General features: G+C 41.1%; 1 pseudogene; it reads right to left on the bottom strand.

Annotated features, from left to right (window-relative positions):
- Positions 1-14499, bottom strand: part of LOC101047366 (uncharacterized) — a 70099-nt pseudogene extending 55600 nt beyond the window's left edge.
- Positions 14500-15239: the final 740 nt, after the last annotated feature.

Here is a 15239-nt window from a genome sequence, read left to right as displayed (position 1 = left end):
GAGGCCAATGCAGGTGGATCACCAGAGGTCAGGAGTTCAAGATCAGCCTGGGCTACATGGTGAAACCCCATCTCTACTAAAAATACAAAATTAGCTGGATGTGGTGGGGTGGACCTGTAGTCTCAGCTACTCAGGAGGCTGAGATGGGAGAATCACTTGGTCCTGGGAGACAGAGGCTACAGTAGCCAAGATCACACCTCTGCATTCCAGCCTGGACAACACAAACAAACAAACAAACAAACAAACAAACAAACACTTTGTGGAACAAAGTTACAGTAATCAAAACTTACTACAAAGCTACTGTAATCAAAACTTACTACAAAGCTACTGTAATCAAAACAGTGTGGTACTGACATAAAGACAGACATACAAACCAATAGAATAGGATAGAAAGCCAAGAAATAAACCCTTGCATATATGAATAAATTATTTTCAACAAGGATGCCAAAGCCATTAAATAGGGAAAGGATAGTATTTTCAACAAATGATATTGGGAAAACTGGATAGCCACATGCAAAAAAGAATAAAGTTGGATCTTTGCCTTACACTATATACAGGAATTAACTCAAAGTGGCTCAAAGATCTAAATGTAAGAGCTAAAGCTATAGCTCTTAGAAGAAACATAAAGCTTTGTGACATCAGATTTGGCAGTGACTTCTTAGATATGACACCAAAGGCATAGGTAAAAAAAGAAAAAATAGATTAGACTTCATCAAAATAAAAAAACTTTTGTGCATCAGTTAACCCAGATGTCTATCAATGAAGAAATGAATAAAGAAAATGTGGTCTACATACATAAATGGTCTTCAGCCATAAAACAAATGAAATCAAGTCATTTGCAGCAGCATGGAGGGAAATAGAGGCCATTATGTTAAATAAAATAAGCCAGGAACAGAAAGACAAATATCACATGTTCTCACTCATGTGGGTGCTAAAAAAGTTGATCTCATGGAGATAGAGAGTAGAATAATAGATCCCAGAGGCTGTGAAGGGTGTGGGGATGGAGGAAGAGATGAAGAGAGGTTATTTAACATACAGTTAGAAGGAATAAGTTCTAATGTTTGACAGTAAAATAGGGTGGCTATAGTCAATAATGTATTGCATATTTTAAAATAGCTAGAAGAGAGTACTTCAAATGTTGACTTGATCATTACACATTTAATACATGTAACAAAATATCACATCATACCCCAAAATGTATATAAATATTATGTGTCAGTAAAAATACATAAAAGGGAAGTCTAAGCAAAAATATCCCAAACCAAACAAAAAACATTTGTGCATCAGAGGACACTGTCAACAGATTGAAAAGGCAATCCAGAGAATTCGAGAAAATATTTACAAATCAATACCTAATAGGGATGGGTATCCAGAATATACAGAGAACTCTTACAACTCAATAACAATGAAACAACCTAATTAAAATTGGGCAAAAGACTTGAATAAACATTTCTCCAAAGAAGACATCCACATGGCTACTAAGCACATGAAAAGATGCTTAATATCACTCCTCATTAGGGAAATGCAAACCAAAACCATATTAAGATACTGCTTCACTCCCATAATATTAAAAAACAAAACAAAACAGAAAATAACGAATGTTAGTGAAGATGTGGAGAAGTTGGAACCCTTGTACATTTCCCATGGGAAGGTAAAACAATGCAGCCACTGTGGAAAATGGTATGATAAGTCCTGAAAAGATTAAACATAAAATTACCATACAATTCAGCAATTCCACTTTTGGGTTTAGACCCAAAATAAGTGAAAACAGAGACTCAAACAGGTATTTGTACACCAATGTTCACAGGAACATTATTCAACCAGTAGAAACATCTCAAGTGTTATAAACAGATAAATTGTGGCATATACCTACAATAGAATATTACTCAGTTTTATGAAGGAAACAATTCTGATGCACGCTACAACATGAATAAATTTGGAAGATGTTATGCTAAGTGAAATAAGTCACAAAGGGACAAATTTTGTATTTTATATACACTTATATGAAGTATCCAGAGTAGTCAAATTCAGTGACAGAAAGTGGAATGGTAATTGCCAGGGGCTTGGGAAGCAGAGAATGGGGAGCTTCAGTTGAGAAAGATGACAAGGCTCTGGAGGTGGATGGTAGTGATGGTTACACAACCATGTGAATGTACTTAATACAAGTTAACTGTATGCTAAAAAATGGTTACTGGCCGGGCACAGTGGCTCACGCCTGTAATAACAGCACTTTGGGAGGCTGAGATGGGCGGATCACGAGATCAGGAGTTTAAGACTAGTCTAGCCAACATGGTGACACCCTGTCTCTACTGAAAATACAAAAATTAGCTGGGTGTGGTGACGCACACCTGTAATCCCAACTACTCAGGAGACTGAGGCAGGAAGATCTCATGAACCCGGGAGGCGGAGGTTGCAGTGAGCCAAGATCTCACCATTGCACTCTAGCCTGGGCGACCAAGAGAGACTCCGTCTCAAAAGAAAAGGGGAAAAATAGTGATTAATATGGTAAACTTTATGTTATGTATCTTTTCTCACACACACACACACACACACTCACTCACACACACACCTGAAAACAATACTCCTTCACTCCTAATTACTTCAGGAATCTTTTTAAACCTTCAACCCAAACTCTTCAACATCTGGCTTCTGCTCTGCTTCCCAGGACTGTGTTAACTTCTAATATCGTCTTCCATCCAAACCTTTGGCTACATTGTTTAATACATTCTCATATTTCCCTCATCTGTCCTCTTTTGCTCTTCTGCATTTCCTAAAATTGTTCCCTTTACCCGGAATGACCTTCCATTTCCTCCATCGCCACCTTTAAAATCCCACCCATTCTTCAAGAGTAAATGTTGCCTCCTTCAGGAATCCAGTCCTGACCTCGGTACCTCTGTTTCAATACTTTTCATTATGGGCTTTGTCTTAGAGTGATACTTTCACATTTTTGTCTCCCTTAATACATTTGAAGTGCTCTGAATTATTATATATATGTGTTTAAACCAGCCATAGAATTTAGATTATAGTAATGAAAAAAATGTTTATCAAATGAATTAAGCTTTCTTCACAAAAGCAGTTCCCACTGGGAAAACAGAAAACTTGGGTCCTTTTTGATCTTCGACCAAAAATTTCAAAGAGAATTGAAAACTTTAGAAGAAAAATTGCAATTTATTACGTTGACATTTAATCTGTCCCGGCTGCCAAGGGTGAACAAAATTACAATCAGGAAAATTTGTCTGCAGAGGCATTTTTTAAAGTTTTTTTTTTTTTTTTTTTTTTTACTTGAACTGAGATGGAAGTGTCATGTGATGTAATGTGTAATGAGCAGTTCTTCTGAAAACTATATTTTGATTATTCACAATTACTTTAGACGTAGTAGGTAAACACCCCTGAAAGCTGATGCAGAATGTGTGCAGATGGGAAAGCAGTTAGTCATTTGCTTACTGCTCAGATTTGAAAGTTATGCCTCTGCTCACGCAAAGGATCAGTTTAATAAATTCAACTCCAGGCAATCAGGTGTGATGGGGGGGCGTTATGTAAGAACAGAAGCTAAATATTCAGAGCTTAGCACGTGGAAAGCAGGCCTCAGGTCTTCTCACACCAAATAGGAAGACCTCTTTTGTAAGAACATTTTCCAGAAACAAAATTAGAAAAAAGTCTTTTAAAAAAGTGAGTGAGGAGGTGGCTGTTTAACACTCCTAGAAAGCAGTGACTCAGCGGGAAGGGCAGGGAGGCCGAACCACTCCTGGGGAACAGCTAACAGTTAGAGTCTAGGTAACCACCTGATACTACTTAATGATCAAGTCCAGCCTTCCAAGAGGTATTGTTATAGGATGAACTCAAGTGGAAACAGTGTGTTGGAAGAAAGGACATTAGAAACAGTGCAAGCCAAAATATATTTTTAAAAAATGACTGAAATGCAACATAGGTGCAGAAAAGCGCACAAAACACACATTATAAAATAAACACACCTGTGTCACCAGCACCCAGCTCAAGAAGGCAGTGTTACCAACATGCCCTCTCCCTCCTCACCAAAGGTAACCTCTCCCCTCACTTCTGACAGCATATATTGGTTTGTCTATTTTTGAACTTTATATAAATAAAGTATGTAAAAATATTAAATTATTGAGTTCAACTTGAATCATAAGAACATTTCCAAATGTGCCAATTCACTAGTCATTTTGAGGGAGGAGAAGGAGAAGAGAAGCAGAGATGACTACCGCATCTCTGCAGACTCACCAGTGATGCCATTGTTGGGATGTTAGTAATTACACCAGCATAAGCCACCGAATCTATTAATTTTTTTGAGTTGGTGGATGAATCACTTACTCCTTCCTTTCAGGCTGACAAAGCAGAATGCAGAAGTCTTCTTCAGGCTTAGCATGTGGACGCCAAAACCTAGCAGCTTCTTGAACTTGGAAATACTGCCAAGAAGATGGGCTGTAAGGAGCTAATTCAGTTTGATGGGTCCAGTCAGAGCATCCTTCCAAATATATAAAGTCCACATGCTTACAGAACTAGAGAGACCCATGAAGCAAGCAGCGGTCAAGATCTGAGCAAATAAAGGGTCTGTTAGCAAAAGTGGGAAAGGATGGCAACTGGGGAGGAATCAACAGTGTCTGCCATAGTATCATTGTCATGACTATCATCACATGAGCACGGTGACAGCAGAGAGCCCACAAAAGGACATCCTCTGTTCATTTCAGTTTTACCCCAACTCCAGGGTGGGGTAGGTGTGCATTAGTTTCTTAAAGCTGCTGCGACAAAGTGTCACATACTGGGAGGCTAGAAGTCCAAAGTCGAGGTGTCATCAAGGCCTTCCTTGTAGGGGAGACACCTTCCTTGCCTGTACCTAACCTTTTTGGCTTGCAGCTGCAGCATTTCAATGCCTTACATGGCATCTTTCCTCATGTGTCTGCTCGGTATCCCTTCTTCTCTTCTTAAAAGGACACCAATCATATTGCATTAAAGGGACTCCTTAGTCCAGTAGAACATCATCTTCACTGGACTAATTACATCCACAATGACCTATCTTCAAATAAGGTCACATTCTGAGGAGCTGGAAGTTAGGAATTCAACCAGGGGATCGTGGGAGTCTTCTCCTCCATCCCATGCAGCTTTGGGAGCTGCAAAGCTAGAACTGGAAAGTGGCCTTGAATAAATGCTTGTTTTTAGTCTGCATTCTATGAAATTTTACTCAAAAGTTTGTAAGAGGTGGCTGGGCGTGAGGCTCAAGTCTGTAATCCCAGCACTTTGAGAGGCCAAGGTGAGTGGATCACCTGAGATCAGGAGTTTGAGACCAGCCTGGCCAACATGGTGAAACCTGTCTCTACTAAAAATATGAAAATTAGCTGAGTGTGGTGGCACACACCTGTAATCCCAGCTACTCGGGAGGCTGAGGCAGGAGAACAGCTTGACCTAGCAGGTGAAGGTTACAGTGAGCCAAGATTGCACCATTGCACTCCAGCCTGGGTGACAAAGCAAGACTCTATCTAAAAAAAAAGTTTACAGGAAGCATAATTAGGAGCAACAGGAAAGCAATATGGTTAAAATGTGAAGCGCTTGAAACAAGAGTAGAAAGTCAAACACTGCATGTACTCACTCATAGGCGGGTGTTGAACAATGGGAACACACGAACACAGGGAGGGGAGCATCACACACTGGGGTCTGTTGAGGGGGACTAGGGGAGGGACAGTGGGTGGTAGGGAGGTTGGGTGGGGATAACCTTGGGGAGAAATGCCAGATACAGGTGACAGGGGGATGGAGGCAGCAAACCACAGTGCCATGTATGTACCTATGCAACAATCCTGCATGTTCTGCACATGTACCCCAGAACCTAAAGTGCAATTATATATATATATATATATATATATATATATATATATATATATATATGATGTAAAGCTCTATTGGTTGGGAGCCATCTCAGAGCTGGGTGGGAATCCAGTTTTGATGTTGCTAGTTATGTAACACTGTAGTCTCCCCTCTGTAAGATCAGAATCGTAGTGATTGGAAATAAGATTTAAAAAGGCAATTTATGCTGACCTCTGCCCTTGGCCCATAATAGGCTCTCGACACTGAGTACAGCCTTATGCCTCAGTTTTCTCAAAGGCATAAAAAGCAGGAGGTATCTTTTCATGCAAGATATTGCTTAAATCTTGACTAGAAGGGATTTTGTTTCTCATCAGTTTTTTGTTTTTTTTTTCCAGTCTTCTTTCATCCTATCATTTTTGGGATGCTTAATTTTCCCTGCCAGACAAATGTAGAGTTCTTATATTTTCTTTGGCCATATTTTTCTGACTTCAAACTTACATCCAACAAATGAATTGGGGACTCTTTTTACCTTAATATTACCTTGGTTTTGCAAGTTTTATGGAGTTGAAGCTGTCTTGATGTAAGTCAAATATCCAAGGCTGGAATTAAGCAGGGACAAAGATTAATACGGAAAATTTCAGCATGTGTTTGAAAGGCCAGCGGAAAAACTCTAACATGTGCATTGATTCTGTAGTATAGCTTGGGGAATCTAATTATAATAACTACTAGTTATTGAGCAGTTAATATGCGCCAAATGTTATTCTAAAGACTGTGCATATTTAGTTTATTTGCTTTTCCAAACAACTCTATGAGTTAGATTTGCTTATATCCCCATCATACAGATGAGGAAACCAAGGCATGGAGAGGTTATGAAACATGTCCAGCACGACATGCCTGGCAGAGTTATAATGCCAACCAAGGCACTCTGATTTTCAGGGCCCATGTGAGTAACTATTCTGTCAGTCTAGCATTTAAACTGGCAAGCTCATGGTGAGTCTGTTGGGATCTGGTCACAGGACAACCACCCAGCTGGGTCTGTGCCCTGTTTACCTGTCTATAGCATGACTCCCCAAGGTCAGTTGACCTCCTCCACACTGCAGTCTGCATGCCATCCACATTCAACCTGGTGATGTCTTGCTCAGATTCCTTCTCTCTGCTAGAATGTCCCAGCTATGTGGGTTCAGATTACTTGCTAAACTATCTCTGTGAGAAAGTAAGCTGGCTTTTCATGGCCTAGGAGGTAAATGAGCAGAGCCAATAATGAGTGTCAGTAAGGTCAGCCTCACTAATCAGTGAACTAGAGCTCACTGTGGCAAATGGAATAATCTAGGATTAATGTGAATGAGTGAATGCATGAATACACCCCCCAGGGCCTACTATGTGCCAGTTATTGTTCTGGGTAAATGATACATAATCCCTGAAATCTAGGAGCTCCCAGTGCAGTTCAGACAGCTGCAGAAATAAGAAAAGAAAGCACAAGGAAATGACACCTCCGTAGAGGTTTGGAGAGAATATCACAGAAGTACAGAGAAGGGAGATCATCATTATTTCTGAGGAAGTCAGGAAAATATAGCCAACCTTTTAGCTGCCTAGCAGAGTGCAGAAGTATCCATCAGGCAAGAGGATAGACCTACAGGCAGAGAGGAGAATGGCATATTTCTCAGAGGGTATCCTTGAACCTCATCGCAGAATCACACGGGATACTTATTAAAGAAACAGACTCCTAGCTTCCACTTCAGACTTTTAAATATGTATCCTTGGGGGTGTGGTCCAAGAATCATCATTTTAAATGAGGCTAAAATTTCAGTAGAGCAGTGTTGTGTTGTATGAAAGCCAGGGTTTTGACAATGATTCTCCTGCCCAGGTTTGGGATAGGGAGATAGAGAATGCTTAGAATAGAGACTGCAGAGATAGAAAATGGCAAGAAATTCTACTTTAAGAGTAGGTTGAGGCCAGATATTGAATATCTCCAAATAAAGACATTGGACTTTACCTTGTAAGCTGCAGGGAACCCAGGAATCAAGGTTGTGATGTGATCAAATCCTTGTTTTGGAGTGGGTGGGAGAGGAAAAGCCAGTCACAGCCATTAACAGGCTCTTTGGTAACCAAACGGAGAGATGACAGGGTGACTGACCAAGGCAGGCACAGTCCAGTGAGGGCCTTTCCTTACAATGATAGTTACAAGCATATTGCAGAAAGCAGAAGACATGAAATTTTTCCCATGGTTTACTAGCATATTAGGTGACTTGCACCTAGTCAATGATTGATAAATATTTGTGGGATGAGTAACTACCTAGTGTCACTATGTGCCAACCCGGTGCTGAATATTTTATATGAACTACCTTACTTAATCCTCACAACATGACCAGATAGTCATTACACTTTACAGATGAGAAAAATGAAGTCTTCGAGAAATTAAGCAACTCACCCAAGTTCACAAAGCTAGTAAGTGGCAGAGTTGAGTTACAGACACAGACAATCTGATGCCAGAGTTCATGCAGTTAGCCATAATGCCACACTGCCTTGCCAGGGAACCAGGGCATTTCATTGAGGCTCTTCTTACATAGAAATATTTTTACATAATTATCATCATTGTCCATAAGGTTTCAAATCTTATACCAAAAGCATTTTGCCACATCATAAAATGTTTTCATAAGCCTAATTTTAATATGCATGCTCATCGACTGAATGGATATGGATTGCAGATTCGCTCACTTCTTATCTTCATTGTTGGTATTTGGTTGTTCAAGGTTTCACTAGCATAAGTAATATAATAACAAACATTTTCATGCTGATAATATTTTTCTATATCTAGTTATTTCCATAGACTAGATTCCTAGAAACAGAATTGCCACCGGATTGAAGGCCTCATGAAATTTTTGAGCCCTTGATTCATGTTGCCAAATTACGCTTTGTAAATGTTTTTACAATTCACAGTCACTATGCACCAGGCAGCCACATGAGAAGTATGAGAGTATCAGTTCAGCCCGCCTTGGCTTGCATTACACATTATTTTCAAATCTTACCCTTATTTAGAAGGTTTAAAATGATAAATTATGTTTCATTGTAATCTGCATTCGATTGTATATTTTCCCATATTTTTGCTGACATTTCCTCTTTGTGAATTCATCTGCTTGTGCAGTTTACCTATTTATCTTCTGGAGGATTTTTAAAAGTCCTTTTCCAGGTAGACTATGCAGATTTGGGGAACACATGAGGGGTGAGGGGATGAGGGAGATAGGAAAGTCAAGATTTGAGGAAATCTTTACCACCGATTGCTAAAATGACCAGATACTCTCTTGAGTTCAGAATCTCCTTAATTAAAATATCTGAGGAGATGACAAAACATCCCCCTTTTCTCAGCTACACATTTTGCTTCACCGTAAACAATTGGTACACAGAAAAATTTAAAACCACAGTGTTCACTTTCTTCTGGGTAAAGACAGTATTGATGAGTGTGTGTACAGAAACCCTACTAAAACACCTAAATTATAGAATTGATATACTTGATTTTGTTACTATTTTGGGAACAAAGCATAATTAGTGTTTCCCCAAAGTGATCTGCCTACAACAGTGGTGCTGATGTAGGTGGTACTGGATGAATGCTGTTTATTTTAGTGGTTATCTATTTGTTTTACTATAGGTTAGGAAATATACAGCCTGCCTCAGTCTGTGTGACTTCACAGAAATGACTGCAAAGAATGACCCGAAGTTAAAAGAAAAAAGCATGAGTCAATTAAAAGAGGCCAATAACCATACAAGTGGGAAAACTTGATTAGAATAAAAAGCACAAAGTTGGCAAATCAGTCACTGAATTTTTGGAAGAATAGCTTTCCACCATCAACACACTGCATGGTGGGTGTCATGCTCGGTACCAAGGTTGCAGAGACAAAGCGACAAACTTCTTCCTCTAAGAGTTCACAGTCAAAGCCAGCGAGAAGGACATACAAATTGGTAAATGATAGACGTCTGTACCAGTGAAAAAGAGGGGTGTGCGCTGAACAGCCAGAAAATCACAGACAGTCACAATGAGATAGGTGAAACCTAACAGCAGAGGCCACACAATGACATATTACAGATTTCCTTCTGCTTATTTCCTTTCACAATGTTCATACCTAACAGGATGAAACTAAATTCCTTCCTTCCTTCCTATGTTTTTCTTCCTTCCCTCCCTTCCTTCCTTCCTTCTTTCCCTTTTTTCTTCCCTTTTCTTCCTTTCCCTTCTTGCCTCCCTCCCTCCCTCCCTCCCTTCCTTCCTTTCTTTCTTCTTCCCCTCCTTCCATTTTTCTTCTCCATATTCTCTCACTGCACCCCTTGAATTCCATGTTTGTTTTACTTGCCACCAGACTGCCTGCCCACACCATGAGGCACTCGGGACATCCAGGTGTGTGCTGCAGGGCATCAGGGAGATAAATGATGCATATGCGCCTGGGACAACAGCCTCAACTGGTAAATCAAGTCTGTTCTTCTAACCCTGATGATTTCCTTTTTAAAATTCATCTTGGAGGAAGTTGCGTGACATTATTTTCCACCCTGGGCTCCTAGCTCACTCACTCGGCTTTGAATAACAACTGGCTACCTTGAGGACTGTGAGTCCTGCTGACCGTGGGGAGTGGGAAAAGGAAATATTTCTGGTGATGGCTCACCAGTTATACTTGGCAAAGCAACCTTGAAAGGATTAAGTGACCCTTGGAGGATGCATGAGATGTATTATGATCATTATCCCCGAACAGGTGTGGCACCTGCTATGAACAAGCTGTCATGTAAAGTGCTTTGGGAATAAAACACAGGTACAAAAGTCTCTGCCCTCCGGGACCATACAAAAAGACTGACTGGGGAAATAATGATGCATATGAGAGCAATAGCCCTAACCAGAGGAGTGTATGATAAATGCACAGGAGATATATAGAAGAAAGCTCACCTCTGACAAGGGAGGTGTGAGAAAAAGAGGTTTGCACTTCCCCAGTCTCTCGACTGACTGTGTGAATGAATCAGTCTGTAAATGGGCCTCGAGGGATCTCTGGATAAGATTCCAACAGGAACAGAGGAGAAATCAGGGCATATGATTAGAAGGGAGAAAGGCAGGATGAGGAGGGAGAAACCCATAGAAAGCACATGTTTTATTTGGGAGAGGGGCAGTGCTTGAGCACACACATAGACAAGGCTATGGAGGAGGACTTATTTAGGGAGCTAGTGGGTGGAAAGCCTGGAAGGTAGATTAAATGGCCCATCTCAAGCGTCATGGGGAGCCACTGGCATTTTATTAGATTAGTAAGAGTGACACTCCTTTTGTTCTTTGGGAATATTGTAGCCGAGCATGGGTTGGTGGAGGAAGAAACTAGAGATAGGAAACCAGTTGGGCAGCTATTGCAATAGCCAGGCAAAGGCTAATGAGGGCCTGGTGAGGCCTGTGGTGATGAGAATGGGAGAGAGGCAGAGGATGCAGAGGCATTTTGGAAATACCATGGCCATAGCCTGAGAACTAGTTGGATATAGAGGGCCAGAGAGAGAACTGGAAAATAACCTTAATGTGATAGAAGGTGGAGGTGCCATCAACCAAGGCTGAGTAGCTGGTTTTGAAGAATGTGTTGGGAGTCTCCTTCATCTAGGCATGGGTTTAAGCAAAATGAAACCTGTTTTTACCAAACCATTCCTCCCTGGCTGCGCCTGGAGGAACAGGGGTGCTGATGGAACTGTTGCCATCAGGTGGAATTAGGATTTCAGGGAGCAAACACATTTTAGGAACTGCTAGGGTAGAGACTCTGAGGTCTATCCCAGGACTAATACTCTGTGCTATTTTCAGAGAATCCTACAGCTGCAATTTTCTTATAATAAGAGACTCAGACACTTTAGGAAGGAAGGCTTGGAAGAGTGTTTAACACAGCACTCGGCATCACCGTTACAACTTGGGAAATGAGCGCTTGCACCACCTTCACTCCTATGTTTGCCAACTCTCTGCCCAGGGCCCTCTGATTTTGCAGATTCTTCTCTTGGAGCCATTCACTGAGGCCACAGTCAAGAATTTACCACTCCTGTGGCGCCTGTCTCAGGGCCCTGATCTCTGTTAGATGGCAGCTAGCTAAGCAGTTCAGTCATTAATTCCCTCTTCAACGAATAGTCTTTGAATGCCAACCGAGGCCAGGCCCTGTTTTAGGCATACTTTATTGCTGTGATTCTTGCAGGAAACCAAACAGACAGAATCCCTGCCCTCACAGATCGGCATTCTAGGAGTGAAAGCAAACTGCCAATAAAATAAATAAGCAAAAGATACATTTGACTGGTAAGTGTTATGGAGGAAAATAAAACAAGGAAGGAGGCTAGGAATTGTTGGGTGAGGAAGCTGCTTAAATAGGGTGGTTGGGACAACTTCACTAAGAAAATGGCATTTCAAGAAGGACTTGAAAAAGAGGAGGGGGTAAGCCATGTCTATACCAGGGAAGAGCGTTTCAGTTGGAGGGAACAACCAATGCTAAAACCCTGAGTTAGGCGCATGCCTGGTGTATTTGAATAGCGGCAAAGAGGCTAGCAGGGATGGAGCAGAAGGAGGGAGAGGAAATGGAGCAGGAGACCTGGAAAGTAATGCAAGGCCTCGTTCCAATGGACATCCCACCTTGGCAACCACCTGCTATCTAGGATCTTCTAAAGATGGTACCTGAATCCTATACAGTGGCCCTAAAGGACGTAATTTGGAAAGTGATGTATTTGACCATCTTTTACTTTTGGGTACGGCTTGCTCTGCAAAGAGTCAAGTGAATGAGCACAGGAAGAAAGAAAGGTTTCAGGACAGAAAACGTCAAAGCTCTTGTTCCATTTGGTAGAGCTGACACCCGTGATGGCGCCTCCCGCCTGTGCTATTGTGGCTGGCAGGAGGCCTGGGTCTTCCTAGCTGCCTCCTCAAAGCTGATTCATATCAGTATTACTCAACGTGTATAGATTCTAAAATAAAAAAATTAAAAATTACTCTAAAAAAGTATCCATGTTCTTTAACTTCTTACATCAGAAGTTGCATTTGGTTTAGAGCTTCACTTTTTTTTTTTTTTAACACCAAACTGCAAGGTGGGGCTGGGAAGAAGAAAACCACGCAGGCTAAAGTCCCTCAAATTCTATACTTAAATTCCATCTCCATGGCAGCATGACAGCCTCCTGACCATGTGGAACTGTCACTAGTTTTGAAGAATAGCTTTAGAGATATAATTCCTCACTTATCTAAAAGCTGCATTCGTTTAGTGAAGAGGTTTATTATATCTCCCCACAGCTATTGACCATCCAATTGAGGAGGGGGGTGTTTCCCTTTATTTCTCTGAATTGGGCAACTCACTGCCTCGTTCTGGCTGAGTGCCGAAATACTTGCAAGGGCAGAGACAAACACAGGAAGGGGGAGGGGTGGAATTGGACAGAAGGCCTTGCCCATGGTGGAGTCATATGAACTTGTAGATCAAAAGAGCAGTCCTGGCTTTAAAAGACTGTGGCACTATTCATGAACCCGGTGACTGCCCAAGAAGGAATACAACTACTTGTTGTCACCAAAAGATAAAAAGCTGCAGCTGGCTACCCCATCCCCCATCCCCAGTCCAACTTAGATGCCCCTGCAAGGAAGGTGGAGGCTTTGACACCACTGTTCTCATTAATTGCTGATAAATGACAGACCCATAAAATAGAACCAACAAAAGGAAGTTGGCAAAGAGTGACACGAGTAGTTTCCTTTTAGGGAATGCTCTCAGACCTGAAATTCTCTTAGTTTTATACCATTTGGTTGGTGATAAGGTGTCCTAGCCCTTTACCTTAATGCAAATGAAGTTTAGCAGAGAATGTTAGTTCTGAGACTGACCCCAGTGTCTCTATTCTAGCAGTTCTGAAAGTATATTTCTTCCCTGGAATCCTAATTTTACCTGGCATTGATAGATACTGTGTAGTGGGAAAAAGGGAGGCTCCTTCGTCTAAAGAATGTTGAGAAATGTTATATTTAAATAATATTAAACAGGTTTTCCTTACTGCAAGACTCTCTAGAACTTTTAACATTCTGAATGGCAAAAATCATACCCATTTCCCAAGTTTGGGCCACCTAACCACTAGAACCAGTGCCAAATGACTTGGAGTCCCCAGGCTCTTTTCATTTGCCTGAAGAAATATAGAACATTAAGAAAAATTGAAAACAGAGGTATTCATGAGCCATTGTGGTAAAGAAAAGAGTAAATGTCAAATCCAGAATGTCAGGAGGTCAGGTGTGAGTCGGTCCCAAGAGCCTAAATGGAAGTCAGTCTGAGGAGCCTAACAAGGTCGAAGGAGACAAAGCAGCAAAACCACAGAAGCAAGGATGTGTGTAGAAAATGCATTCGTTCTTTCATTCAACAAATCCTTACTGAATGTCTACAAAATGCTAGGCACCATTCTGGGCATTGGGAATACAAAGGTAACAAAGGTGTGCTCATTGAAGGCTGCTCCTGGGGCATGCTCACCTGGATCTCTGTCTCTAGGTGCTTTTGATGTACTCCCTGCCCTCTTTAGGTAGCTGCCCTCCTTCGTCTTTGGTAAGGTGTAGGTTCTGCAGGGATCTGTCTGGGCATTGGAGCATGTACTTCCTAGATGATGGGAGAAAGCAGCAGAGGTGAGGAGGGCAGGCCTAGGGAAGAAACCTTTCTGCTTTCTGCTGTATTTTAGCAAATCGGAGAGGCAAGGAGATGTCATGACCCCTTATCCAAGCAGCTTATGAGAACTTTCAATGAGGAAAACCTCTTAAAGTACAAACCAGAGTTTGTAAGAAGACCCTTGAGTTGAGAGCTTATGAAATTTCTGGGACAAAGAATTTCTTAAAGTGATAAGGTATTCCAACTTCAAGCATGGTAGTTCATCTTGATCATCTCCGGGTTTGGGAGATCCTCTGGTAATGCTTCCAGGCCATAAATTTGGCTTGGTGGTCAGGAGCTCCTTATCCATAAAGGGGCAATTGATTCAATCAGCAGGATATATATATATATATATATATATATATATATATATATATATATAATTTTTTAAACATGAAATACTCTCTATTTTAAATAAGAAGTACTACAAGGAAGGAACACGTGGCTTTGGGGTTTCTTTTGGCACATGAAGGCATGAATGGCCATATTTGAACATCTATTTCTTCCATCGATGGATGGTGAAGAATAGGACTTGGTATAGGTTTATATACCAAGCTATATTTTAGCCTCTTTATGGTTTCTTTGGCCACTGGAAACACAAAAACAGCCAGCCATTCCAAGGATTGTAAACTCAATTGTTTACAAGGGCCAGGTAGATATGTAAACTCAGTAAGTGGCCTGAGTGTAATATAATAAGGAGAGATGGGGACTATGTCAAACTAGGGGACAATATCTGGCCCAAAAGGAGGGCAGCTGCCACTCAAATCCAGCTGATTCTTAGCAATGATTGTAAGTTTGCTT

This window comes from Saimiri boliviensis, chromosome 12 (genome assembly GCF_048565385.1).
Source record: "Saimiri boliviensis isolate mSaiBol1 chromosome 12, mSaiBol1.pri, whole genome shotgun sequence".
Classification (NCBI taxonomy): Eukaryota; Metazoa; Chordata; class Mammalia; order Primates; family Cebidae; genus Saimiri; species Saimiri boliviensis.
This window is presented reverse-complemented; position numbering and strand designations above follow the sequence as displayed.